The sequence below is a fragment of the Durio zibethinus genome, chromosome 23, assembly GCF_047325235.1.
Source record: "Durio zibethinus cultivar Kanyao isolate XHJ-2024 chromosome 23, ASM4732523v1, whole genome shotgun sequence".
NCBI lineage: Eukaryota > Viridiplantae > Streptophyta > Magnoliopsida > Malvales > Malvaceae > Durio > Durio zibethinus.
The window spans coordinates 20,831,923-20,858,850 of record NC_143184.1 but is presented as its reverse complement, the minus strand read 5'-3'; positions in this window follow the sequence as shown (position 1 = coordinate 20,858,850).

The following is a 26,928-nucleotide window of genomic DNA, read 5'->3' as shown; positions in this document are numbered from 1 at the left end:
ACCACTAGCTATACATCAAAAGGGAGAAGTGTGCATTTGCTCAGACCGAAATCTAATTTCTCGATCACATTGTCGAACATAGCCACATTCGAATGGACATGAAAAAGGTTAGGGCCATCAAAGAATGGATAACATCAAAGAACGTTAGTGAGCTCCACTCATTTTTGGGACTAGCCAACTATTATAGAAGGTTTGTGGAAGGGTACTTTCACAAGACCACGGCCCTCACAGAGCTATTGAAGAAGGAGCATAAATGGTGTTGGACGAGTGAGTGCCAAGAGGCCTTTGAGGGATTGAAGAATTCTATTATGAAGGACCCCATCTTAGCCTTCCCTAATATTGAAAAACCTTTCGAAGTTCAGACAGATGCATCTGATTTTGCTATTGGATGAGTGCTTTTGCAACAATAACACTTGATAGCATTTGAAAGTAAGAAGCTAAGCGAAGCTGAGAGGAAATATATGGCCCAGGAAAAAGAGCTCCTAGCGGTGGTTCACTATTTGAGGGCTTGACGACATTACTTGTTGGGTTCACACTTTGTCATGAAGACAGACAATGCAGCCGTTAGCCATTTCCTCACCCAACCAAGGCTTACGATGAAACAAGCTAGGTGGTAGGAATTTTTAGTGGAGTTCGACTTTTGTTTTGAGCACACCGTTGGAAAGACCAATCAAGTGGCTAATGCATTGAGCAGGCGAACAAATTTAGCAGCCCTTAGAAGAATTGCCCCAATGGCGGTTAGCTGAGCCACTACAGACATTCACAAGCTGATTAGAGATCATTTAGGGAAGGACCCGCAAGCCTGTGCCATCTTTAAGCTAGTGGAAGAAGGGAAGTCCAAGTACTTCTGGCGAGAGAATGGGGTCTTGTGGACCAAGGGGCCTCGAGTGTTTCTGCCAAGAGCAAGAGGTCTAAGACAGATGTTGATGAGGGAGTGTCATGACACCCCATGGGTGGGACACCCAAGCTGGCAACGCACTTTGGCATTATTGAAACAGGGATACTATTAGCCTCACATACGACAAGATGTGATGGACTATACGAAGACTTACCTCATTTGCCAACAAGATAAAGTTGAAAAGAGAAAATCGGCAGGCATGCTTGAACCACTATCGGTACCTGCCAAACCATGGGAAAGCATCTCCCTCAATTTCATTTCGAGCCTACCCAAGGTTGGTGATCTTGGAGCTATCTTGGTGGTGATTGATCGGTTCTCTAAGTATGCCACATTCATTCTCGCTCACAAGTATTGTACAACGGAAGACACAGCTCGACTATTGTTCAAACATATGGTCAAATACTGGGGCCTCCTTCAAAATATTGTCAGCGATAGAGATTCGAGATTTATAGGGTCCTTCTGGAGAGAGCTTTTCAAGATATTGGGGTCCCAACTCAACATCTCCTCAAGCGATCACACTCAAACCGATGGTTAGATAGAACGGTTTAACAGATTACTAGTGGAATACTTGAGGCACTTTGTTCAAGCCAATCAGAAGGACTGGCCTTCATTATTGGATGTTGCTCAACTCTGCTTTAATTCCAACAAAAGCTCTTCCACCAACATGAGCCCATTTGAGGTGGTCACCGGATAACTACCAAGGCTACCCTTCACTTCCTTGGAACAATATGGAGGAAAGAATTCGAGAGCCTTCAACCTTAGCAAAGAGTGGAAACAAAACACGGAGATTGAACAAGCTTACCTAGAGAAAGCATCACAACGGATGAAAAAATGGGCAGACAAGGGTCGCAGGGCTCAACAATTCCAAATGGGTGATCTGGTTCTTGTCCGACTAGTTCCTGAACAAACCAGGTTCTTGAGAAAGAGAGATCACAGACTAGTGCACAAATATGAGGGTCCAGTAAGGGTCTTTTCCAAGGTAGGGAATGCTTCTTACAAAATCGACCCATCAAAGTGGATGAAGGTTCACGTAGTCTTTCATGTGAGCAACTTGAAACCTTTTCATGTAGATCCTATAGATGCTAGTCGAAGGGAGCCAACCAGAGCCACCATCACCATGAAGCCACCCTCAGAGCGTCAAGTCGAAGAGATCTTAGTTGACAGGAAACCAAGATATCTCAAAGACTCATTCGGGAATACTTAGTGAAGTGGGAAGGATTAGGACTAGAAAAAACCAGCTGGGAAAGAGAACACAACCTCCAGAGATTTCAAAGGAAGATTGAAGAATTCCAAGCCAGCAACTCGATGAGGACGTCGATAGAATAGGTGGGGGAAGATGTCATGAGCCAACCTTGTATAGGGCCATGACCGAGACTTAGGTTGCCATGAGCCACCCATGTATAGGGCCATGGTCGGGTAGATCCCTTGTGCTAGGAAAAGTGTCCCCATTTCAAACATTGTAATGGTTACTGGTAGCATAGCTCTAAAATCTCTAAGGCTCTTTAGGGGGTGAGCCGGTAGCATAGTGTTGGGCTGTCTCATTGGTTGATATGTGAGCCTAGGCCATCCACCAAGGGCTGCCCCCTGGCCCTGGTGATGGTGGGATGTCCCGATGTATGATTCCCAATTATAATAAAATTAACCCGATTGAATGTCCCGAATGTTGCCTCAATGTGTTTTTCATTTTCTCAATGTGAATGTGCCTTCTTGTGTGTGTGCTTGAGATTGATCTCAATATATTGTGGCTTATTGTGAATGCTTGAGACTAACCATTGCTTATGGTTATTTGTTCATATATTGATTTATTGAAGGCTGACTTGGGTGGGAGTGCCCATTCAAGTGCCACATGATCTATTGCTTGTTGAGAGAAAGCTTAGTCCGTGACACCCGACTTTCACATCTTGCCTCTTTGGTCGGCTGAGCATCCGCACACTCATTTCGTGGGTTGACTTAGGCATACGTAGTTCATACCCAGTCTAGGCATACGGAGTTCATTCCCAGTCTAAGATCGGATTGGATCGAGGATTGCGACAGCAGGATCGGTAGCACACAAGGGAGATCGAGCCGATCCCCGGCTTACGCATTCTGCCTCTCCGACCGACTGAGCACCCGCATGCCCGTTTCGTGGGTTGGGTTAGGCATAGGGAGTTCATTCCATGTCTAAGCCCCAACCAGACCGAGGGTTGTGGCAGCGGGACTGGCAGTACACAGAGGGGCACCGAGCCGATCCCCGGCTTGCGCATTTTACCTCTCTGACCGGTTGAGCGCCTGCACGCTCATTTCGTGGGTTGGCTTAGGCATACCGAGTTCATTCCATGTCTAAGCATACGAAGTTCATTCCCAGTCTAATAGTTTGAGCCACGGTGCACATCCTGGGCTTGGGCATGTGCTGGTGCCGCATTTTTTCACCCGAGACACCATCATCGGAGCATCGTCGGAGAGCCTAACCGATGGCATTGGGGGTTTCGACGATTGGGGGGGTCGGGGGGTGTGCGCACATGATGTGCGATGGGTGCTGGTACTTGACCCTTATATTGGCCCCCTATCCCTCATCAAACCTCCAGAACTCACACCCCCTTAAAGAGCATTTGAGATTTTATAGATTTACTGCCAGTAGCCATTAAAGTGTCTAAAATGGTGACACTTTTTTCAAACGGTCACAAAATCTTCTCCACTTCGATTTTTTAGCTGAATTATTTTGTGCATGCCAACAAAAATACAAGGATCACCTCTACCAAATTTAGGGTCAAAACTCTTTCTAAAAAATTTTTAAAAAACCCTGAACCATAAAAAGTTTCAAAAATCGTGAAAAATAGAAAACGGGTCGTCATGCCACGAAACTTCACATGAAGGCTTAGGGGACCATTGTATGAATTTACAAGCCATAAAAATGGCACTGGCATGGCAGAAATATGAAGATGTGCTTGAACCCACCTACCACTTATTTGATCTCCGGCTTGCACATCCTGCCTTTCTGGTCGGCTGAGCGTCTGCACGCTAGTTTCGTGGGTTGACTTAGGCAAACGGAGTTCATCCCCAGTCTAAGCATACAAAGTTCATTCCCAGTCTAAGATCAGACCAGATCGAGGGTTGCGGTAGCAGGATCGACAGCACGCAGGGGGGATCGAGTTGATCCCCGGCCTGCGCATTCTGCCTCTCCGGCCGGCTGAGTGCCCGCACGCCTGTTTCATGGGTTGGCTTAGGCATACGGAGTTCATTCCATGTCTAAGAATACAGAGTTCATTCCCAGTCTAAGATCAGACCGAATCGAGGGTTGCGATAGCAGGACTGGCAGCAGGATCAACAGTACGCAGGGGGGACTGGGCCCCCGGCTTGCGCATTCTACCTCTCCGATCGACTGAGCGCCCGCACGCTCGTTTAGTGGGTTGGCTTAGGCATACGGAGTTCATTCCCAGTCTAAGATTGGACCAGACCGAGGGTTGCGACAGTAGGATCAGCAGCACGTAAGGGGAACCGTGTTGATCCTCAGCTTGCACATTCTACCTCTCTGATCGACTGAGTGCCCACACGCCCGTTTCGTGGGTTGGCTTAGGCATAGGGAGTTCATTCCGTGTCTAAGCCCCAGTCAGATCAAGGGTTGTGGTAGTGGGACCGGCAGCACGTAGAGGGGGACAGGGCTGGTCCCCGACTTACGCATTCTGCCTCTCCGGCCAGTTGAGTACCCGCACGCCCGTTTCGTGGGTTAGCTTAGGCATACAGAGTTCATTCCTTGTCTAAGCATATGGAGTTCATTCCCAGTCTAAGAGTTTGAGCCACGGTACACATGCTGAGGTCGGGCATGTGCTGGTGCCATATTTTTTTCGCTCGAGGCACCATCGTCGGAGCATCGTCGAAGAGCCTAACCGGTAGTATTGGGGGTTCTGACGATTGGGGGGGCCGGGGGGTTGTACGCGCATGATGTGCGATGGGTGCTGGTACTTGGCCCTTATATTGGCCCCCTATCACTCATGAAACCTCGAGAACTCACACCCCCTTATAGAGCATTTGAGCTTTTACAGGTTTGCTGCCAGTAGCCATTAAAGTGTCTGAAATGGAGACACTTTTTTTCAAACGGTCACAAAATCTTCTCGACTTCGATTTTTTAGCTGAATTTTTTTGTGCATGCCAAAAAAAAATACAAGGATCACCTCTACCAAATTTAGGGACAAAAATCTTTCTAAAAAAATTGTAAAAAATCCCAAACCATAAAAAGTTTCAAAAATTGTGAAAAATAGAAAACGAGTCGTCTTGCCATGAAACTTCACATGAAGGCTTAGGGGACCATTGTATGAAATTATGAGCCATAAAAATGGCATTGGCATGGCAGAAATATGAAGATGTGCTTGAACCCACTTACCACCCGTTTTATCCCCAGCTTGCGCATCCTGCCTCTCTGGTCGACTGAACGTCTGCACGCTCGTTTCATGGGTTGACTTAGGCATACGGAGTTCATCCCTAGGCTAAGCATACGTTGTTCATTCCCAGTCTAAGATCAGACCGGACCGAGGGTTACGGTAGTAGGATCGGTAGCACATAGGAGGGACCGGGCCGATCCCCAGCTTACGCATCCTGCCTCTCTGGTCGACTGAGCACCCGTATGCTCGTTTCATGGGTTGGCTTAGGCATATGGAGTTCATTCCATGTCTAAGCATATGAAGTTCATTCCTAGTCTAAGATCAGATCGGACTGAGGGTTGCGACAGTAAGACCAGCAGCAAGATTGGCAGCAGGCAGAGGGGACCGGGCTGATCCTCAGCTTGCGCATTCTGCCTCTCTGATAGACCTCTCCATTCGGCTGAACGCCCGCATGCTTGTTTTGTGGTTTGACTTAGGCATACGGAGTTCATTCCCAGTCTAAGATCGAACCAAACCGAGGGTTACGGTAGCAGGATCAATAGCACGCAGAGGGGATCGAGCCGATCCCCAGCTTATGCATTCTGCCTCTTCGGTCGGCTGAGCACCCGCACTCTCGTTTCGTGTTTTGGCTTAGGCATACGAAGTTCATTCCATGTCTAAGCATACGGAGTTCATTCTCAGTCTAAGATCAGACCAGACCGAGGGTTGCAGTAGCAGGATCGGCAGCATGAAGGGGGGATCGGGTCGATCCCCAGCTTGCACATTCTGCCTTTCCGATCGGCCTCTCCGACTGGCTGAGTGCCCGCATGCTCGTTTCATGGGTTGACTTAGGCATACGTAGTTCATCCCCAGTCTAAGCCTATGGAGTTCATTCCCAGTCTAAGATCGGACCGGAACGAGGGTTGCGGCCGCAGGATCGACAACATGCAGGGGGATCGGGCTGATCCCTGGCTTGCGTATTCTGCCTCTCTGGTCGACTATGCGCCCGTACGCCCGTTTCATGTGTTGGCTTAGGCATAGGGTGTTCATTCCATGTCTAAGCCTCAACCGAACCGAAGGTTTTCACAGCGGGGCCGACAGCACGTAGAAGGGGATCGAGCCGATCCCCGACTTGCGCATTCTATCTCTCTGGCCGGCTGAGCGCCCGCACGCTCGTTTCGTGGGTTAGCTTAGGCATATGAAGTTCATTCCATGTCTAAGCATACGAAGTTCATTCCAGTCTAAGAGTTTGAGCCACGGTGCACATGCTGGGCTCAGGCATGTGCTGATGCCACATTTTTTTTGCCCGGGGCACCATCACCAGAGCATCGTCGGAGAGCCTAACCGACGGCATTAGGGGTTCCGACGATTGGGGGGGCCGGAGGGGTGTGCGCACATGATGTGCGATGGGTGCTGGTACTTGGCCCTTATATTGGGCCCCTATCCATCATCAAACCTTGAGAACTCACACCTCCTTAAAGAGCATTTGAGATTTTATAGGTTTGCTGCCAGTAGCCATTAAAGTGTCTGAAATGGGGACACTTTTTTCAAACGATCACAAAATCTTCTCCACTTCGAGTTTTTCGATGAATTTTTTTGTGCATGGAAAAAAAAATACAAGGATCACCTCTACCACATTTGGGGACAAAACTCTTTCTAAAAAAATTTTAAAACATCCCAAACCGCAAAAAGTTTTGAAAATCATGAAAAATAGAAAACGGGTCGTCTTGCCATGAAACTTCACATGAAGGCTTAGGGGACCATTGTATGAATTTACAAGCCATAAAAATGGCATTGGCACGACAGAAATATGAAGATGTGCTTGAACCCACCTACCATCCGTTCGATCCTCGGCTTACGCATCTTGCCTCACTGGTCGGCTGAGCGTTCGCACGCTCGTTTTGTGGGTTGACTTAGGCATACAGAGTTCATCCCCAATCTAAGCATACGGAGTTCATGCCTAGTCCAAGATCAGACCGAACCGAGGGTTACGACAGGAGGATCGATAGCACGCAGGGGGGACCAGGCCGATCCTCGGCTTACGCATTCTACCTCTCCAATTGGCTGAGCGCCCGCACGCTCGTTCTGTGGGTTGGCTTAGGAATACGGAGTTCATTCCATGTCTAAGCATATGGAGTTCATTCCAAATCTAAGAGTTTGAGTCACGGTGCACATGCTGGGCTTGGGCATGTACTGGTGCCGTATTTTTTTCACCTAGGGCACCATCGCCAGAGCATCGCCAGAGCATCGCCAGAGAGCCTAATCGACGGTATTGGGGTTCCGACGATTGGGGGGGCCGGGGGGTGTGCGCACATGATATGCGATGGGTGCTGGTACTTGGCCCTTATATTGGCCTCCTATCCCTCATCAAACCTTGAGAACTCACACCGCCTTAAAGAGCATTTGAGATTTTATAGGTTTGCTGCCAATAGCCATTAAAGTGTCTGAAATGAGGACACTTTTTTTTCAAACGGTCACAAAATCTTCTCCACTTTGAGTTTTTAGCTAAATTATTTTGTGCATGCCAACAAAAATACAAGGATCACCTCTACCAATTTTGGGGACAAAAATCTTTCTAAAAAAATTTTAAAAAATCCCGAACCATAAAAAGTTTCAAAAATCATGAAAAATAGAAAACGGGTCGTCTTGCGACAAAACTTCACATGAAGGCTTAGGGGACCATTGTATGAATTTACAAGCCATAAAAATGGCATTGGCATGGCAGAAATATGAAGATGTGCCTGAACCCACCTACCACCCGTTCTATCCCCAGCTTACGCATCTTGCCTCTCTGGTCGACTAAGCATCCACACGCTCGTTTCATGGGTTGACTTAGGCATACAGAGTTCATCCCTAGTCTAAGCATACGTTGTTCATTCCTAGTCTCAGATCAAACTGGACCAAGGGTTACAACAGCAGGATCGATAGCACGTAGGGGGGATCGGGTCGATCCCCAGCTTGTGCATTCGCCTCTCCGGTCGGTTGAGCGCCCACACGATCATTTCATGGGTTGGCTTAGGCATAGGGAGTTCATTCTATGTCTAAGCCCCAGTCAGACCGAGGGTTGTGGTAGCGGGACTGGCAGCACGTAGAGGGGGACCGGGTCGATCCCTGGCTTGCACATTATGCCGCTCCGGTCGACTCAGTGACCGAACGCTTATTTCGTGGGTTAACTTAGGCATACGGAGTTCATTCCTAGTCTAAGATCAGACCAGACCGAGGGTTACAATAGCAGCATCGATAGCACACAGGGGGGGACCGAGTCGGTCCCTGACTAATGCATTCTACCTCTCCGTGTAGCTGAGTGCCTGCACGCTCGTTTCTTAGGTTGGCTAGGGCATATAGAGTTCATTTCATGTCTAAGCATATGGAGTTCATTCTCAATCTAAGATCGGATCGGATGGAGGGTTACGGTAGCAGGACCAACAGCAGAATCCACAGCACGTAGGGGGGATCGCATCAATCCTTGGCTTGCACATTCTGCCTCTCAGGCCGGCCTTTTCGACCGGCTAAGTACCTGCACACTCGTTTTGTGGGTTGACTTAGGCATACGGAGTTCATCCCAGTCTAAGCATATAGAGTTCATTCCCAGTCTAAGATCGGATAGGATCGAAGGTTGTGGTAGCAGGATCGATAGCACACAAGGGGGACCGGGTCGATCCTCGGCTTGCGTATTATGCCTCTCCGATCGGCTCAACACCCGAACGCTCATTTCGTGGGTTGACTTAGGCATACGGAGTTCATTCCTAGTCTAAGATTGGATCAAACCGAGGGTTACGATAGCAGGATGGATAGCACGTAGGTGGGACCAGGTCGATCCCCGGCTTACGTATTTTGCCTCTCCGACTGGCTGAGCGCCCGCACGCTCGTTTCGTGGGTTGGCTTAGGCTTATGGAGTTCATTCCATGTCTAACAATATGGAGTTCATTCCCAGTCTAAGATCGCATTGGACTAAGGGTTGCGGTAGTAGGATTGGCAGCACGCAGGGTGGACCAGGCCGATCCCCGGCTTGCGCGGTCTGCCTCTCCAGCCGACTAAGTACCCGCACGCCTGTTTCATGGGTTGGCTTAGGCATAGGGAGTTCATTCCATGTCTAAGCCCTAGCCGGACCGAGATTTGTGGCAACGAGATCGACAGCACATAGAGGGGACCGAGCCGATCCCCGGCTTGCATATTATGCCTTTTCGGTTGGTTCAGCACCTGAACGCTCGTTTCGTGGGTTAACTTAGACATACAGAGTTCATTCCCATTCTAAGATCAGACCGGACCAACGGTTGCGATAGCAAGATTGATAGCACGCAAGAGGGACCGAGCCGGTCCCTAGCTTGCGCATTCTGCCTTTCCGGCTGGCTAAGCACCCGCACGCTTGTTTCGTGGATTGGCTTAGGCATATGGTGTTCATTCCATGTCTAAGCATACGGAGCTCATTCCCAGTCTAAGATCGAACCGGATCGAGGGTTATGGCAGCAGGGCCAGCAGCAGGATCGGCAGCACACATGAGGGATCGATCGATCCTCAACTTTCACATTTTGCCTCACCGGTCGACTGAACGCCCGTACGCTCGTTTCATGGGTTGACTTAGGCATACGGAGTTCATTCCCAGTCTAAGATTAGATTAGACCGAGGGTTGCGATAGCAGGATCGGTAGCACGCAGGGGGGATCAGACCGATCCCTGACTTGCGCATTCTACCTCTCCGGCCAATTGAGCGCACGCACACCCATTTCGTGGGTTAACTTAGGCATAGGGAGTTCATTCCATGTGTAAGCCCCAGCCGAATCGAGGGTTGTGGTAACGGGACCGACAGCACGCAGAAAGGGGCCGGTCCGATCCTCGGCTTATGCATTCTGCCTCTCTGGCCAGCTGAGCACCCGTACGCCCATTTCATGGGTTGGCTTAGGCATAGGGAGTTTATTCCACGTCTAAGCCTCAGCCAGATCGAGGGTTGTGGTAGCGGGACCGACAGCACGCAGAGGGGGACCGGGCCAATTCCTGGCTTACGCATTCTGCCTCTCCGATCGACTGAGCGCCCACACGCTCGTTTCGTGGGTTGGCTTAGGCATACGGAGTTCATTCCATGTCTAAGCATACGGAGTTCATTCCCAGTCTAAGATCTGATCGGACCGATCTTCGGTTTATCCTTTATGCCTCTCCGGCCAGTTCAATGCTCGAATGCTCGTTTCGTGGGTTGGCTTAGCCGTACGAAGTTCATTCCCAGTCTAAGATCGAACCAGACCGAGGGTTGCGGTAGCAAGATCGACAGCACGTAGGAGGGGATCGGGCCGGTCTTCGGCTTGTGTATTCTACCTCTCCAGCCTGCTAAATGCCCGTAAGCTCGTTTCGTGGGTTGGCTTAGGCATACGGAGTTCATTCCATGTCCAAGCATACGAAGTTCATTCCCAGTCTAAGATCAGATCGGATCGAGGGTTACGGCAGCAGGACCAGCAACAGGATCGGTAGCACGCAAGGGGGACCGAGCTTATCCCCAGCTTGCACATTCTGCCTCTCTGGTCGACCTCTTCGACCGGCTGAGCGCTCGCACGCTCGTTTCATGGGTTGACTTAGGCATACGGAGTTCATCCCTAGTCTAAGCATACGAAGTTTATTCCCAGTCTAAGATCGAACCGGACTGAGGGTTGCGATAGCAAGATCGGCAGCACGCAGCGGGGACCAACCAATCCCCTACTTTTACATTCTGCCTCTCCGAAAGGCTAAGCACCCGCACACCCGTTTCGTGGGTTGGCTTAGGTGTAGGGAGTTCATTCCATGTCTAAGCCCCAGCCAGACCGATGGTTGTGGCTGCGAGACCGGTACCACGCAGAGGGGGACCGGACAGATCCCGGCTTGCGCATTCTACCCTTCGATCGGTTGAGTGCCTGCACACTCATTTCATAGATTGGCTTAGGCATACGGAGTTCATTCCCAGTCTAAGATTGGATCGGGCCGAGGGTTACGGCAGTAGGATTAGCAACACACAGGGGGGATCGAGTCGATCCCTGACTTACGATTCTGCCTCTCCTGCCGGCTGAGCGCCCGCACGTCCATTTCGTGGGTTGGCTTAGGCATAGGTTGTTCATTCCATGTCTAAGCCCCAGCCAGACTGAGGGTTGTGGCAGCGGGACTGGCAGCACGCAGAGGGGGGCCGGGCTGATCTCCGGCTTGCTCATTATGCCTCTCTGACCGGATCAATGCCTGAACGCTCGTTTAATGGGTTGACTTAGGCATACGGAGTTTATTCCCAATCTAAGATCAGACCAGAGCGAGGGTTTCGGTAGCAGAAACAACAGCACGTAAGGGGGATTGGGTCGGGCCGCACGCTCATTTTGTGGGTTGGCTTAGGCATACGGAGTTCATTCCATGTCTAAGCATACGAAGTTCATTCCCAGTCTAAGATCGGATCAAACCAAGGGTTGCGGTAGCAGGATCGATAGCAGGATTGACAACACGTAGGGGGGACCACCCGATCCCCGACTTGCGTATTCTGCCTCTCTAGCCGACCTCTCCGACTGGCTGAGCGCCCGCACGTTCGTTTCGTGGGTTCGCTTAGGCTTATGGAGTTCATCCCCAGTCTAAGCATACGGAGTTCATTCCTAGTCAAAGAGTTTGAGCCACCGTACACATGCTGGGGTTGGGCATGTGCTGGTGCCGCATTTTTTTCGCCTGGGGCACCATCACCGGAGCATCACCAGAGAGCCTAACCGGTGACATTGGGCGTTCTGGCGATTGGGGCACCGGGGGGTGTGCGCACATGATGTGCGATGGGTGCTGGTACTTGGCTCTTATATTGGCCCCCTATCCCTCATCAAACCTCGAGAACTCACACCCCTTTAAAGAGCATTTGAGATTTTATAGGTTTGCTGCCAGTAGCCATTAAAGTGTCTGAAATGGGCACACTTTTTTGAAACGATCACAAAATCTTATCCACTTTGAATTTTTAGCTGAATTTATTTGTGTATGCCAAGAAAAATACAAGGATCACCTCTACCAAATTTAGGGGCAAAACTCTTTCTAAAAAAATTTTAAAAAATCCAGAACCGTAAAAAGTTTCAAAAATCATGAAAAATAGAAAACGGGTCGTCTTGCCACGAAACTTCACATGAAGGCTTAGAAGACCATTGTATGAATTTACAAGCCATAAAAATGGCATTGGCATGGCAGAAATATGAAGATGTGCTTGACCCCACCTACCACCCATTCGATGCCCGATTGCGCATTCTGCCTCTCAGTCGGTTGAGCACCCGCACGCCCGTTTTGTGGGATGGCTTAGGCATAGGGAGTTCATTCCATGTCTGAGCCCCAGTCATACCGAGGGTTGTGGTAGCGGGATCGACAGCACGCAGAGGGGGACCGAGCCGATCCCCAGCTTGCGCATTATGCCTCTCCAATCGACTCAGCGCCCAAACACTCATTTCGTGGGTTGACTTAGGCATACGAAGTTCATTCCCAGTCTAAGATCAGATCGGACTGAAGGTTGACGCAGCAGGATCGACAGCAGGCAAGCAGGACTGGGTTGGTCCCCGACTTGCACATTCTGCCTCTCCGGTCGGTTTAGCACCCGCACGCTCATTTCGTGGGTTGGCTTAGGCATACAGAGTTCATTCCATGTCTAAGCATATGGAGTTCATTCCCAATCTAGGCATACGAAATTCATTCCATGTCTAAGCATACGGATCGAGGTTTGCGGTAGCAGGACCAGTAGCAGGATCGACAGCACGCAGGGGAGACCGGGCCAATCCTCGGTTTGTGCATTTTGCCTCTTCGATCAACCTCTCCGACCGACTGGGTGCCCGTATGCTCATTTCATGGGTTGGCTTAGGCATACGGAGTTCATCCCCAATCTATACATACGGAGTTCATTCCCAATCTAAGATTGGACTGGACCGAGGGTTATGACAGTAGGATCGACAGCACGTTGAGGGGACTGGGATCATCCTCGGCTTGCGCATTCTGCCTCTTCGATCAGCTGAGCACCCGCACGCCCTTTTCATGGGTTGGCTTAGGCATAGGAAGTTCATTCCATGTCTAAGCCCCAACCGGATAGAGGGTTATGGCAGTGGGACCGGTAGCACGTAGAGGGGGATCGGGCTGATCCTCGACTTGTGCATTCTGTTTCTCTGATCGATTGAGTGCCTGCACATTCATTTCATGGGTTGGCTTAGGCATACGAAGGTCATTCTATGTCCAAGCATATAGAGTTCATTCCCAGTCTAAGATCAGACCGAACTGAGGGATGCGAAAGCAGGATTGGCAACACGCATGAGGGACCAGATCGATCCCTGTCTTGCACATTCTGCTTCTTCGATCGGCTGAATGCCCGTATGCTCATTTCGTGGGTTGACTTAGACATATAGAGTTCAGCCCCAGTCTAAGCATATGGAGTTCATTCCCAGTCTAAGATCTGACAGGATTGAGGGATGCGGCATCAGGATCGGTAGCACGTACGGGGGACCAGGCTGATCCCTATCTTATGCATTCTGCCTCTCCGATCGGTTGAGCACCCGTACGCTCGTTTCGTGGGCTTGCTTAGGCATACAGAGTTCATTCCATGTTGAAGCATACAGAGTTCATTCCCAGTCTAAGATCAGACCGGACCAAGGGTTGTGGCAGCAGGATCAATAGCAAAATCGGCAACACATATGGGGAATCGCCCGATCCTCAGCTTGTGCATTCTGCCTTTCCGGTCGACCTCTCTGGCTGGATGAATGCCCGCACACTTGTTTGGTGGGTTCACTTAGACTTACGAAGTTCATCCCCGGTCTAAGCATACGGAGCTTATTCCCAGTCTAAGATTGGACCGGACAGAGGGTTATGGCAGTAAGATCGGCAACACGCAGAGGTGACCGGGCCGATCCCTGGCTTACGTATTCTGCCTCTCTGACTGGCTGAGCACCCACACGCCCATTTCGTGGGTTTGGTTAGGCACAGGGAGTTCATTCCATGTCTCAGCCCCAGCCAGACAGAAAGATGTGGCAGCGGGACCGACAGCACACAAAGGGGGACCGGGCTGATCCCCGACTTGCGTATTATGCCTCTTCGATCGGCTCAACGGTTGAATGCTCATTTCGTGGGTTGACTTAGGCATATGGAGTTCATTCCTAGTCTAAGCAGTAGGATCGACAGCACACAGTGGGGGATCGGGCCAGCCCTCGACTTGCGTATTCTGCCTCTCTGACCGACTGAGCACCCGGACTGAGGGTTACGGTAACAGAACCAGTAGCAGAATCGGCAGTACGTAGGGGGATCAGACTAGTCCCCGACTTGTGCATTTTACCTCTTCGATCAGCCTCTCCAGCCAGCTGAGCACCCGCACGCTCGTTTTGTAAGTTGACTTAGGCATACGGAGTTCAACCCCAGTCTAAGCATACGGAGTTCATTCCCAGTCTAAGATCGGATTGGACCCAGGCTTGCGACAGTAGGATCTGCAGCACGTAGGGGAGATCAGGCTGATCCCCAACTTGCACATTCTGCCTCTCAACCTACTGAGTGCCCGTACGCTCGTTTCGTGGGTTGGCTTAGGCATATGGAGTTCATTCCATGTCTAAGCATACGGAGTTCATTCCCACGATTGGGGGTTCCGACGATTGGGGGGGCCGGGGGGAGTGCGCACATGATGTGCGATGGGTGCTGGTACTTCGCCCTTATATTGGCCCCCTATCTCTCATCAAATCTCAAGAACTCACACCCCCTTAAAGAGCATTTGAGATTTTATAGGTTTGCTACCAGTAGCCATTAAAGTGTCTGAAATAGGGACACTTTTTTCAAACGATCACAAAATCCTCTCCACTTTGAGTTTTTAGTTGAATTTTTTTGTGCATGCCAAAAAAAATACAAGGATGACCTCTACCAAAATTGATGACAAAAATCTTTCTAAAAAAATTTTAAAAAATCTCGAACTGTAAAAAGTTTCAAAAATCATGAAAAATAGAAAACGGGTCGTCTTGCCACGAAACGAGCATAAAGGGTTAGGGGACCATTGTATGAATTTACAAGCCATAATAATATCATTGGCATGGAAGAAATATGAAGATGTGCTTGAACCCACCTACCACCCATTCGATCCTCGGCTTGCACATCCTGCCTCTCTAGTCGACTGAGCGTCTGCATGCTCATTTCGTGAGTTGACTTAGGCATATGGAGTTCATCCCCAGTCTAAGCATACGGAGTTCATTCCCAGTCTAAGATCAGATCGGATCGAGGGTTACGACAGTAGGATCGATAGCACACAAGGGGGACCGGGCCGATCCCCGGCTTGCACATTCTGCCTCTCTGATCGACTGAGCGCCCGTACGCCCATTTTGTGGGATGGCTTAGGCATAGGCAGTTTATTCCATGTCTAAGCCCCAGTCGGATCGAGGGTTGTGGTAGTAGGATCGGTAGCTTGCAAAGGGGGATTGGGTCCATCCTCGACTTGCGCATTATGCCTCTCCAGTCGGCTCAGTGCCCAAACCCTTATTTCGTGGGTTGACTTAGGCATACAGATTTCATTCCAGTTTAAGATCAGATCAGACCGAGGGTTACGGTAGTAGGATCGATGGCATGCAAGGTGGGACTGGGCTAGTCCCTGGCTTGTTCATTCTACCTCTCCGCCCAGTTGAGTGCCCGCACGCTCGTTTCGTGTGTTGGCTTAAGCATACAGAGTTCATTCTTTGTCTAAGCATACAGAGTTCATTCCCAGCCTAAGATCAAATCGGACCGAAGGTTGTGACAGCAAGACCAGCAGTAGGATCGGTAGCATGCAGGAGGGACTGGGTCAATCCCTGACTTGCATATTCTGGCTCTTCGGCCGGCCTCTTCGATCGGCTGAGCACCCGTATGCTCATTTCATGGGTTGACTTAGGCATACGGAGTTCATCCCCAGTCTAAGCATACAGAGTTCATTCCCAGTCTAAAATCGAATCAGATCGATGGTTGTGGCAACAGCATTAACAGCACACAGGGGGGACCGAGCCCATCCTCGGCTTGCACATTCTGCCTTTCTGGCCGACTGAGCGCTCGTAAGCTCGTTTCGTGGGTTGGCTTAGGCATAGGGAGTTCATTCCATGTTTAAGCCCCAGTCGGACCGAGGGTTGTGGCAGCAGGATTGGCAGCACGCAGGGGGGATCGGGCCGATCCTCGGCTTGCGCATTCTGCCTTTCCGACTGACTGAGTGCCTGCACGCTCATTTTGTGGGTTGGCTTAGGCAAACGGAGTTCATTACATGTCTAAGCATACGGAGTTCATTCCCACGATTTGGGGTTCCGACGATTGGGGGGGCTGGGGGTGTGCGCACATTATGTGCGATGGGTGCTGGTACTTGGCCCTTATATTGGCCCCCTATCCCTCATCAAACCTCGAGAACTCACACCCCCTTAAAGAGCATTTGAGATTTTATAGGTTTGCTGCCAGTAGCCATTAAAGTGTCTGAAATGGGGACACTTTTTTCAAACGGTCACAAAATCTTCTCCAATTCGAGTTTTTAGTTGAATTTTTTTATGCATGCCATAAAAATACAAGGATCACCTCTACCAAATTTGGGAACAAAACTCTTTCTAAAAAAATTTTAAAAATCCCGAATCGTAAAAAGTTTTAAAAATCATGAAAAATAAAAAACGGGTCATCTTGCCACGAAACTTCACATGAAGGCTTAGGGGATCATTGTATGAATTTACAAGCCATAAAAATGGCATTGGCACGACTGAAATATGAAGATCTACTTGAACCCACCTACCACCCGTTCGATTCTCGGCTTGCGCATCCTGCCTCTATGGTCAACTGAGCGTCCGCACACTCGTTTTGTGGGTTGACATAGGCATACGATGTTCATCCCCAGTCTAAGCATACGGAGTTCATTCCCAGTCTAAGATTGAATCAGATCGAGGGTTGCGGCAGCAGGATCGACAGCATGCAGGGGGGACCGGGCCGATCTTCGACTTGCGCATTCTACCTCTTCGGCCGGCTGAGTGCCCGCACGCCCATTTTGTGGGTTAGCTTAGGCATAGGGACCGACAGCATGTAGAGAGGGACCGGGCTGATCCCCAGCCTGCGCATTATGCCTCTCTGGCCGGCTCAATGCCTGAACGTTCGTTTCATGGGTTGACTTAGGCATACGAAATTCATTCCCAGTCGGAGATCGAATCGGACCGAAGGTTGTGGCAGCAGGATCGATAGCATGCAGGGGGGACCGGGCCAATCCCCAGCTTGCGCATTCTACCTCTCCGATCGGTTGAGCACCCGCACGCTCGTTTCATGGGTTGGCTTAGGCATACGGAGTTCATTCCATGTCTAAGCATACGGAGTTCATTGCCAGTCTAAGATCAGACTAGATCGAGGGTTACGACAGCAAGACCAGCAGCAGGATCGGTAGCACGCAAGGGGTCGGGCTGATCCCAGGCTTACGTATTCTGCCTCTCTGGCTGGCCTCTTTGACCAGCTGAGCGCCCGTACGCTCGTTTCATGGGTTGACTTAGGCATACGGAGTTCATCCCCAGTCTAAGCATAAAGAGTTCATTCCCAGTCTAAGATCAAATTGGCCCAAGGGTTATGGCAGCAGGATCGGTAGCATGTAGGGGGACCGGGCCAATCCCTGACTTGCGCATTCTGCCTCTCCGATCGACTGAGCGCCCGCACGCCCGTTTCATGGGTTGGCTTAGCTATAGGGAGTTCATTCCATGTCTAATCCCCAGTCGGATCGAGGGTTGTGGCAGTGGGACTGATAGCAGGTAGAGGGGGACCGGGTCAATCCCCGACCTACGTATTCTGCCTCTCCGATCGGCTGAGCACCCGTACACTCGTTTCATGGGTTGGCTTAGGCATACGGAGTTCATTCGATGTCTAAGCATACGGAGTTCATTCCCAGTCTAAGAGTTTGAGCCACGGTGCACATGCTGGGCTCGGGCATGTGTTGGTCCGCATTTTTTTCACCCGAGGCACCATCGTCAGAGCATCGTCGAAGAGCCTAACTGGCGGCATTGGGGGTTCCGACGATTGGGGGGGTCGAGGGGTGTGCGCACATGATATGGGATGGGTGCTGGTACTTGGCCCTTATATTGGCCCCCTATCCCTCATCAAACCTCCAGAACTCACACCCCCTTAAAGAGCATTTTAGATTTTATAGGTTTGCTGTCAGTTGCCATTAAAGTGTTTGAAATAGGGACACTTTTTTCAAACGGTCACAAAATCTTCTCCACTTCGAGTTTTTGGCTGAATTGTTTTGTGCGTGCCAACAAAAATATGAGGATCACCTTTACAAATTTTGGGGAAAAAACTCTTTCTAAAAAAATTTCAAAAAAATCCTGAACCGTAAAAAGTTTCCAAAATCGTGAAAAATAGAAAACGGGTCGTGTTGCCACGAAACTTCACATAAAGGCTTAGGGGACCATTGTATGAATTTACAAGCCATAAAAATGGCATTGGCATGATAGAAATATGAAGATGTGCTTGAACCCACCTACCACCCGTTCGATCCTCGGCTTACGCATCCTGCCTCTCTGGTCGGCTGAGCGTCCGCACGTTCGTTTCGTGGGTTGACTTAGGCATACAGAGTTCATCCCCAGTCTAAGCATACAGAGTTCATTCCTAGTCTAAGATCGGATCGGATCGATGGTTGCGATAACAGCATCAGCAGCACACAAGGGGGACCAAGCCAATCCCCGACTTACGCATTTTACCTCTCTGGCCGGCTGAGTGCTCGCAAGCCCGTTTCGTGGGTTGCCTTAGGCATAGGGAGTTCATTCCATGTCTAAGCCCCAGCCAGACCGAGGGTTGTGGTAGTGGGACCAGCAGCACGCAGAGGAGGACCGGGTCGATCCTTGGCTTGCGCATTATGCCTCTCCGGTCGACTCAATGCCCAAACGCTCATTTTGTGGGTTGACTTAGGCATACGGAGTTCATTCCCAATCTAAGATCGGATCGAACCGAGGATTGTGATAGCAGGATCGACAGCACACAGGGGGGATCGGGTTGGTCCCCGACTTGCGCATTCTGCCTCTCTGATCGATTGAACGCCCGTACACTCGTTTCGTGGGTTGGCTTAGGCATACAGAGTTCATTCCAAGTCTAAGCATACAGAGTTCATTCCAAGTCTAAGCATACGGAGTTCATTCCTAGTCTAAGATCAAACAGGACCGAGGGTTGCGACAGCAGGACCAGCAGCAGGATCGGTAGCACATAGGGGGGGATCGGGCTGATCTCCGGTTTGCACATTCTGCCTCTTCGGACGGCTGAGCACCCGCACATTCGTTTCGTGGGTTGACTTAGGCATACGGAGATCCCCAGTCTAAGCATACAGAGTTCATTCCTAGTCTAAGATCTGACCGGACTGAGTTTTACGATAGCAGGATTGGTAGCATCCAGGGGGGATCGGGCCGATCCCCGACCTACGCATTCTGCCTCTCCGATCGGTTGAGCACCCGTACGCTCGTTTCGTGGGTTGGCTTAGGCATTCAGAGCTCGTTCCATGTCTAAGCATATGGAGTTCATTCCCAGTCTAAGAGTTTGAGCAACGGTGCACATATTGGGCTCAGGCATGTGCTGGTGCCGTATTTTTTTCACTCGGGCCACCATCCTGGGAGCATCACCGGAGAGCCTAACCGACGGCATTGGGGGTTTCGATGATTGGGGGGCCGAGGGGTGTGTGCACATGATATGCGATGGGTGCTGGTACTTGGCCCTTATATTGGCCCCTATCCCTCATCAAACCTTGAGAACTCACACCCCCTTAAAGAGCATTTGAGATTTTATAGGTTTACTGCTAGTAGCCATTAAAGTGTCTGAAATGGGTACACTTTTTTCAAACGGTCACAAAATCTTCGCCACTTCGAGTTTTTAGCTGAATGTTTTTTTGCATGCTAACAAAAATACAAGGATCACGTCTACGAAATTTGGGGACAAAACTGTTTCTAAAAAAATTTTAAAAAATCCCAAACCCCAAAGAGTTTCAAAAATTGTGAAAAATAGAAAACAGGTTGTCTTGCCATGAAACTTCACATGAAGGCCTAAGGGACCATTGTACGAATTTAGAAGCCATAAAAATGGCATTGGCATGGCAGAAATATGAAGATGTGCTTGAACCCATCTACCACCCGTTCGATCCCCGGCTTACGCATCCTACCTCTCTGGTCGGTTTCGTGGTTTAACTTAGGCATATGGAGTTCATCCCCAGTCTAAGCACACGAAGTTCATTCCTAGTCTAAGATTGGATCGAACTGAAGGTTGCGGCAGCAGGATCGATAGCACGCAGGAGGGATCGAGCTGATCCCCGACTTACGCATTCTGCCTCTCCGACCGGCTGAGCTCCCGCACGCCCATTTCGTGGGTTGGCTTAGGCGTAGGGACTTCATTCCATGTCTAAGCCTCAGTCGGACCAAGGGTTGTGGTAGTGGGACCGACAGCACGCAGAGGAGGACCGGGTTGATCCTCGACTTACGCATTGTGCCTCTCCGGCCAGCTCAACGCCAGAACGTTCGTTTCGTGGGTTGACGTAGGCATACGAAGTTCATTCCCAGTCTAAGATCGGATCAGACTGAGCAGTATGACAGCAAGATCGACAGCACGTAGGGGGATCGAGTCGATCCTCGACTTACGCATACTACCTCTTCGGTCGACAGAGCACCCGCACGCTCGTTTCGTGGGTTGGTTTAGGCATACAAAGTTCATTCAATGTCTAAGCATACGGAGTTCATTCCCCGTCTAAGATCGGATCGAACTGAGGGTTACGGCAGCAGCACCACCAGCAGGATCGACAGCACGTAGGGGGGACTGGACCGATCCCTGGCTTGCACATTCTGCCTCTACGGTCGACCTCTCCGACCAACTGAACTCCCGCAAGCTCGTTTCATGGGTTGACTTAGGCATACGACGTTCATCCCAGTCTAAGCATACGGAGTTCATTCCCAATCTAAGATCAGACTGGATCAAGGGTTGCGACAACAGGATCAGTAGCCCATAGGGGGGACCGAGCTGATCTTCGATTACGCATTCTACCTCTCTGACCGGTTGAATGCCTGCACGCCCGTTTCACGGTTTGGGTTAAGCATAGGGAGTTAATTCCATGTCTAAGCCCCAGCCGAACCGTGGGTTGTGGTAGCGGGATCAACAGCACACAGAAGGAGACAGGGCTGATCCCCGACTTGTGCATTCTGCCTCTCTAGTCGACTGAGCGCCCGCACGCCTATTTCGTGGGTTGGCTTAGGCATAGGGATTCATTCCATGTCTAAGTCCCAGGCAAACCGAGGGTTGTGGCAGCGAGACCGACAGCATGCAGAAGGGCACTGGGCTGATCCCCAACTTGCGCATTCTGCCTCTCCGTCAAGCTGAGCGCCCATACACTCGTTTCATGGGTTGACTTAGGCATACGGAGTTCATCTCCAATCTAAGATCAGACCGGACTGAGGGTTGTGGCAGCAGGATCGGTAGCACACAGAGGGGATCGGGTCGATCCCGGACTTGTGCATTCTGCCACTTCGGCCAGCTGAGCACCCGCACGCCCGTTTCATTGGTTGGCTTAGGCATAAGGAGTTCATTCCAAGTCTAAGCCCCAGTCGGATCGAGGGTTGTGGTAACGGGACCAACAGCACGCAGAAGGGGATCAGGATGATCCCCAGCTTGTATATTATGCCTCTCCGACCTGCTAAACGCCCGAACGCTCATTTCGTGGCTTGACTTAGGCATACGGAGTTCATTCCCAATTTAAGATCAGATCGAACTGAGGGTTTCGATAGCAGGATTGACAGCACGTAAGGGGGGACCGAGTCGATCCCCGGCTTACGCATTCTGTCTCTCTAGTCAGTTGAGCACCCGTACGCTCATTTCGTGGGTTGGCTTAGGCATACGGAGTTCATTCCCAGTCTATGATTGGACCGGACCGAGGGTTACGATAGCAGGACCAGCAGCAGGATCGACAGCACGTAGGAGGGGCCCAGGCCGATCCCTGGCTTGCATATTCTGCCTCTCCGACCGGTTGAGCGCCCGCACGCTCGTTTCATGGGTTGACTTAGGCATACGAAGTTCATCCCTAGTCTAAGCATACGGAGTTCGTGCCCAGTCTAAGATCGAACCGGACCGAGGGTTACGACGTAGGATCGACAGCATGCAGGGGGGACCGGGCCAATCCTCGGCTTGCACATTCTGCCTCTCCGATCGGTTGAGTGCCCGCGCACCCATTTCATGGATTGGCTTCGACATAGGGAGTTCATTCCATGTCTAAGCCATAACTGGACCGAGGGTTGTGGCAACGGGACCGACAGCACGTAGAGAGGGACCGGGTTGATCCTTGGCTTGCGCATTATGCCTCTCCGACCAGCTTAGTGCCAGAATGCTCATTTCGTGGGTTGACTTAGGCATACGGAGTTCATTCCCAGTCTAAGCAACAAGATTGACAGCACGTAGTGGGGGACAAGGTCGGTCCGCGACTTGCGCATTCTACCTCTCCGGCTGACTGAGTGCCCATACGCTCGTTTCGTGGGTTAGCTTAGGCATACGGAGTTCATTTCATGTCTAAGATCGGACCGGACCGAGGGTTGCGACAGTAGAACTAGCAGCAGGATCAGTAGCATGCAAGGAGGGACTGGGCGGATCCCCAGCTTGCGCATTCTGCCTCTCCGACTGACCTCTCCAACCGGCCTCTCCGACCGAATGAGCACCTGGACGCTCATTTCGTGAGTTGACTTAGGCATACGGAGTTCATCCCCAGTCTAAGCATACGGAGTTCATTCCCAATCTAAGTTCAGACCGGACCGAGGGTTGTGACAACAGGATCGACAGCACGTAGGGGGGACCAGGCCTATCCCCGGCTTGTGCATTCTACCTCTCCGGCCAGCTGAATGCCCGCATGCCCATTTCATGGGTTGGCTTAGGCATAGGGAGTTCATTCCATGTCTAAGCGCCAGTCAGACCGAAGGTTGTGGTAGCAGCACCGACAACACACAGAGGGGGATCGGGTTGATCCCCGGCTTGTGCATTCTGCCTCTCCGACTGGCTGAGCACCTGTACGCTCGTTTCGTGGGTTCGCTTAGGCATACGGAGTTCATTCCCAGTCTAAGAGTTTGAGCCACAATGCACATGTTGGGCTCGAGCGTGTGCTGGTGCCACATTTTTTTTGCTTGGACCACCATCGCCGGAGCATCGCCAGAGAGCCTAACCGACGGCATTGGGGGTTCCAACGATTGGGGGGCCGAGGGGTGTGCGCAAATGTTGTGCGATGGGTGCTGGTACTTGGCCCTTATATTGCCCCCTATCCCTCATCAAACCTCGAGAACTCACACCCCCTTAAAAAGCATTTGAGATTTTATAGGTTAGCTGCCAGTAGCCATTAAAGTGTCTGAAATGGGGACACTTTTTTCAAACGGTCACAAAATCTTCTCCACTTCGAGTTTTTAGTTGAATTTTTTTGTGCATGCCATAAAAATACAAGGATCACCTCTACCAATTTTGGGAAAAAAACTCTTTCTAAAAAAATTAAAAAAAATCCCAAACCGTAAAAAGTTTCAAAAATCGTGAAAAATAGAAAACGGGTCGTCTTGCCACGAAACTTCACATGAAGGCTTAGGGGACCATTGTATGAATTTACAAGCCATAAAAATGGCATTGGCACGACTGAAATATGAAGATGTGCTTGAACCCACCTACCACCCGTTCCATTCCTAGCTTGCGCATCCTACCTCTATGGTCAGCTGAGCGTTCGCACGCTCGTTTCATGGGTTGACATAGGCATACAGTGTTCATCGCCAGTCTAAGCATACGGATTTCATTCCCAGTCTAAGATCGAATCAGGTCGAGGATTACGGCAGCAGAATCGGTAGCACGTAGAGGGGACCGAGCCGATCCTCGGCTTGCGCATTCTGCCTCTCCAGCTGGCTGAGCGCCCGCACACCCGTTTCATGGGTTGGCTTAGGCATAGGGAGTTCATTCCATGTCTAAGCCTCAGCCGGACCGACGGTTGTGGTAGCGAGACCGGCAGCACGCAAAGGGGGACCGGGTCGATCCCCGACCTGCGCATTATGCCTCTCCGGCCTGTTCAACACTCGAATGCTCATTTCGTGTGTTGACTTAGGCATACGGAGTTGATTCCCAGTCTAAGATCGGACCGGACTGAGGGTTGTGGCAGCAGGATCGACAGCATACAAGGGGGGATCGGGTCGGTCCCCGGCTTGCGCATTTTGCCTCTTCGACCGGTTGAGCGCCCGCACGCTTGTTTCATGGGTTGGCTTAGGCGTACGGAGTTCATTCCATTTCTAAGCATACGGAGTTCATTCCATGTCTAAGCATACAGAGTTCATTCTATGTATAAGATTAGACTGGATCGGGGGTTACGACAGCAGGACCAGCAGCAAGATCGGTAGCATGCAAGGGGGGACCGGGCTGATCCCCGACTTGCACATTCTGCCTCTCTGATCGACCTCTCCGACCATCTGAGCGCCCACACGCTCGTTTCATGGGTTGACTTAGGCATACGGAGTTCATCCCGAATCTAAGCATACGGAGTTCATTCCCAGTCTAAGATCAGACCGACTCAAGGGTTACGACAGCAGGATCGACAATACGCAGGGGGGACCGAGCCGATCCCCGGCTTGCCCATTCTGCCTCTCCGGCCGACTGAGCGCTTGCACGTCCGTTTCATGGGTTGGCGTAGGCATAGGGAGTTCATTCCATGTCTAATCCCTAGCTGAAACCAGGGTTGTCGTAGCGGGACCGGTAGCATGCAGAGGGGGACCGAGTCGATCTTCGACCTGCGCATTCTACCTCTCCAGTCGGCTGAGCGCCCACACACTCGTTTCGTGGGTTGGCTTAGGCATACGGAGTTCATCCCATGTCTAAGCATACAGAGTTCATTCCTAGTCTAAGAGTTTGAGCCATGGTACACATGCTGGGCTCAGCCATGTGCTAGTGCTGCATTTTTTTCACTCGGGGCACCATCGTCAGAGAGCCTAACCGACAGCATTGTAGGTTCCGACGATTGGGGGGGCCAGGGGGGTGTGCACACATGATATGGGATGGGTGCTGGTACTTGGCCCTTATATTGGCCCCCTATCCCTCATCAAACCTTGAGAACTCACACCCCTTTAAAGAGCATTTTAGATTTTATAGGTTTGCTGCCAGTTGCCATTAAAGTTTCTGAAATGGGGACACTTTTTTCAAATGGTCGTAAATCTTCTCCACTTCAAGTTTTTGGCTGAATTTTTTTGTACGTGCCAATAAAAATACGAGGATCAACTCTACCAAATTTGGGGGAAAAACTCTTTCTAAAAAAATTTTAAAAAATCCCAAACCATAAAAAGCTTCCAAAATTGTGAAAAATAGAAAACGGGTCGTCTTGCCACGAAACTTCACATGAAGGCTTAGGGGACCAGTGTATGAATTTACAAGCCATAAAAATGGCATTGGCATGACAGAAATATGAAGATGTGCTTGAACCCAACTACCACCCGTTCGATCTTCGGCTTATGCATCCTGCCTCTCTGGTCGGCTGAGCGTCTGTACGCTTGTTTCATGGGTTGACTTAGGCATATAGAGTTCATCCCTAGTCTAAGCATACGAAGTTCATTCCTAGTCTAAGATCGGATCAGACCGAGGGTTGCGGCAGCAGGATCGGTAGCACATAGGGGGGACCGGATCGATCCTCGGCTTGTGCATTCTTCCTCTCCAGGTGGCTGAGCGCTCGCACGCCCATTTCATGGGTTGGCTTAGGCATAGGGAGTTCATTCCATGTCTAAGCCCCAACCAGACTAGGGGTTGTGGCAGCGGGACCAGTAGCAATCAGAGGGGGATCGGGTCGATCCTCGACTTGCGTATTATGCCTCTCCAGCTGGCTCAACGCCCGAACGCTCGTTTTGTGGGTTAACTTAGGCATACAGAGTTCATTTCTAGTCTAAGATCAGACTGGACCGAGGGTTACAGCAGCACGATCGATAGCACGCTATGGGGGACCGAGCCAGTCCCCGATTTACACATTCTGTCTCTCCGGTCTGCTGAGTGCCCGTACGCTCGTTTCGTGGGTTGGCTTAGGCATACAAAGTTCATTCCATGTCTAAGCATATGGAGTTCATTCCCAGTCTAAGATCAGACCAGACCGAGGGTTGCGGTAGCAGAACCAGCAGTAGGATCGACAGCATGCGAGGGGGGACCGGGTCGATCTCCGACTTGTGCATTCTACCTCTCCGACCGACTGAATGCCCGCACACTCATTTTATGGGTTGACTTAGGCATAAGGAGTTCATCCCCAGTCTAAGCATACGGAGTTCATTCCAAGTCTAAGATCGGATCGGACTGAAGGTTGCGACAGCGGGATCTGCAGCATGCAGAAGGGACCGGGCCGATCCCCAGCTTACGCATTCTACCTCTCCAGTCGACTCAGCGCCCGTACACCCATTTCGTGGGTTGGCTTAGGCATAGGGAATTCATTCCATATCTATGCCCCAACCAGACTGAGGGTTGTGGTAGCGGGACCGACAGCATGCAGAGGGGGATCGAGCCGATCCCTAACTTGCACACTCTACCTCTCCAGCCAGCTCAGCGCCCAAACGCTCATTTCGTGGGTTGACTTAGGCATACGAACTTCATTCCCAGTCTAAGATCGGATCAGACTGAAGGTTGCGATAGTAGGATCGACGGCATGCAGCGGGGGACCGGGCCAGTACCCAGTTTACGTATTCTACCTCTCCAACCAGCTGAGCGCCCGCATGCTCGTTTCGTGGGTTGGCTTAGGCATACGGAGTTCATTCCT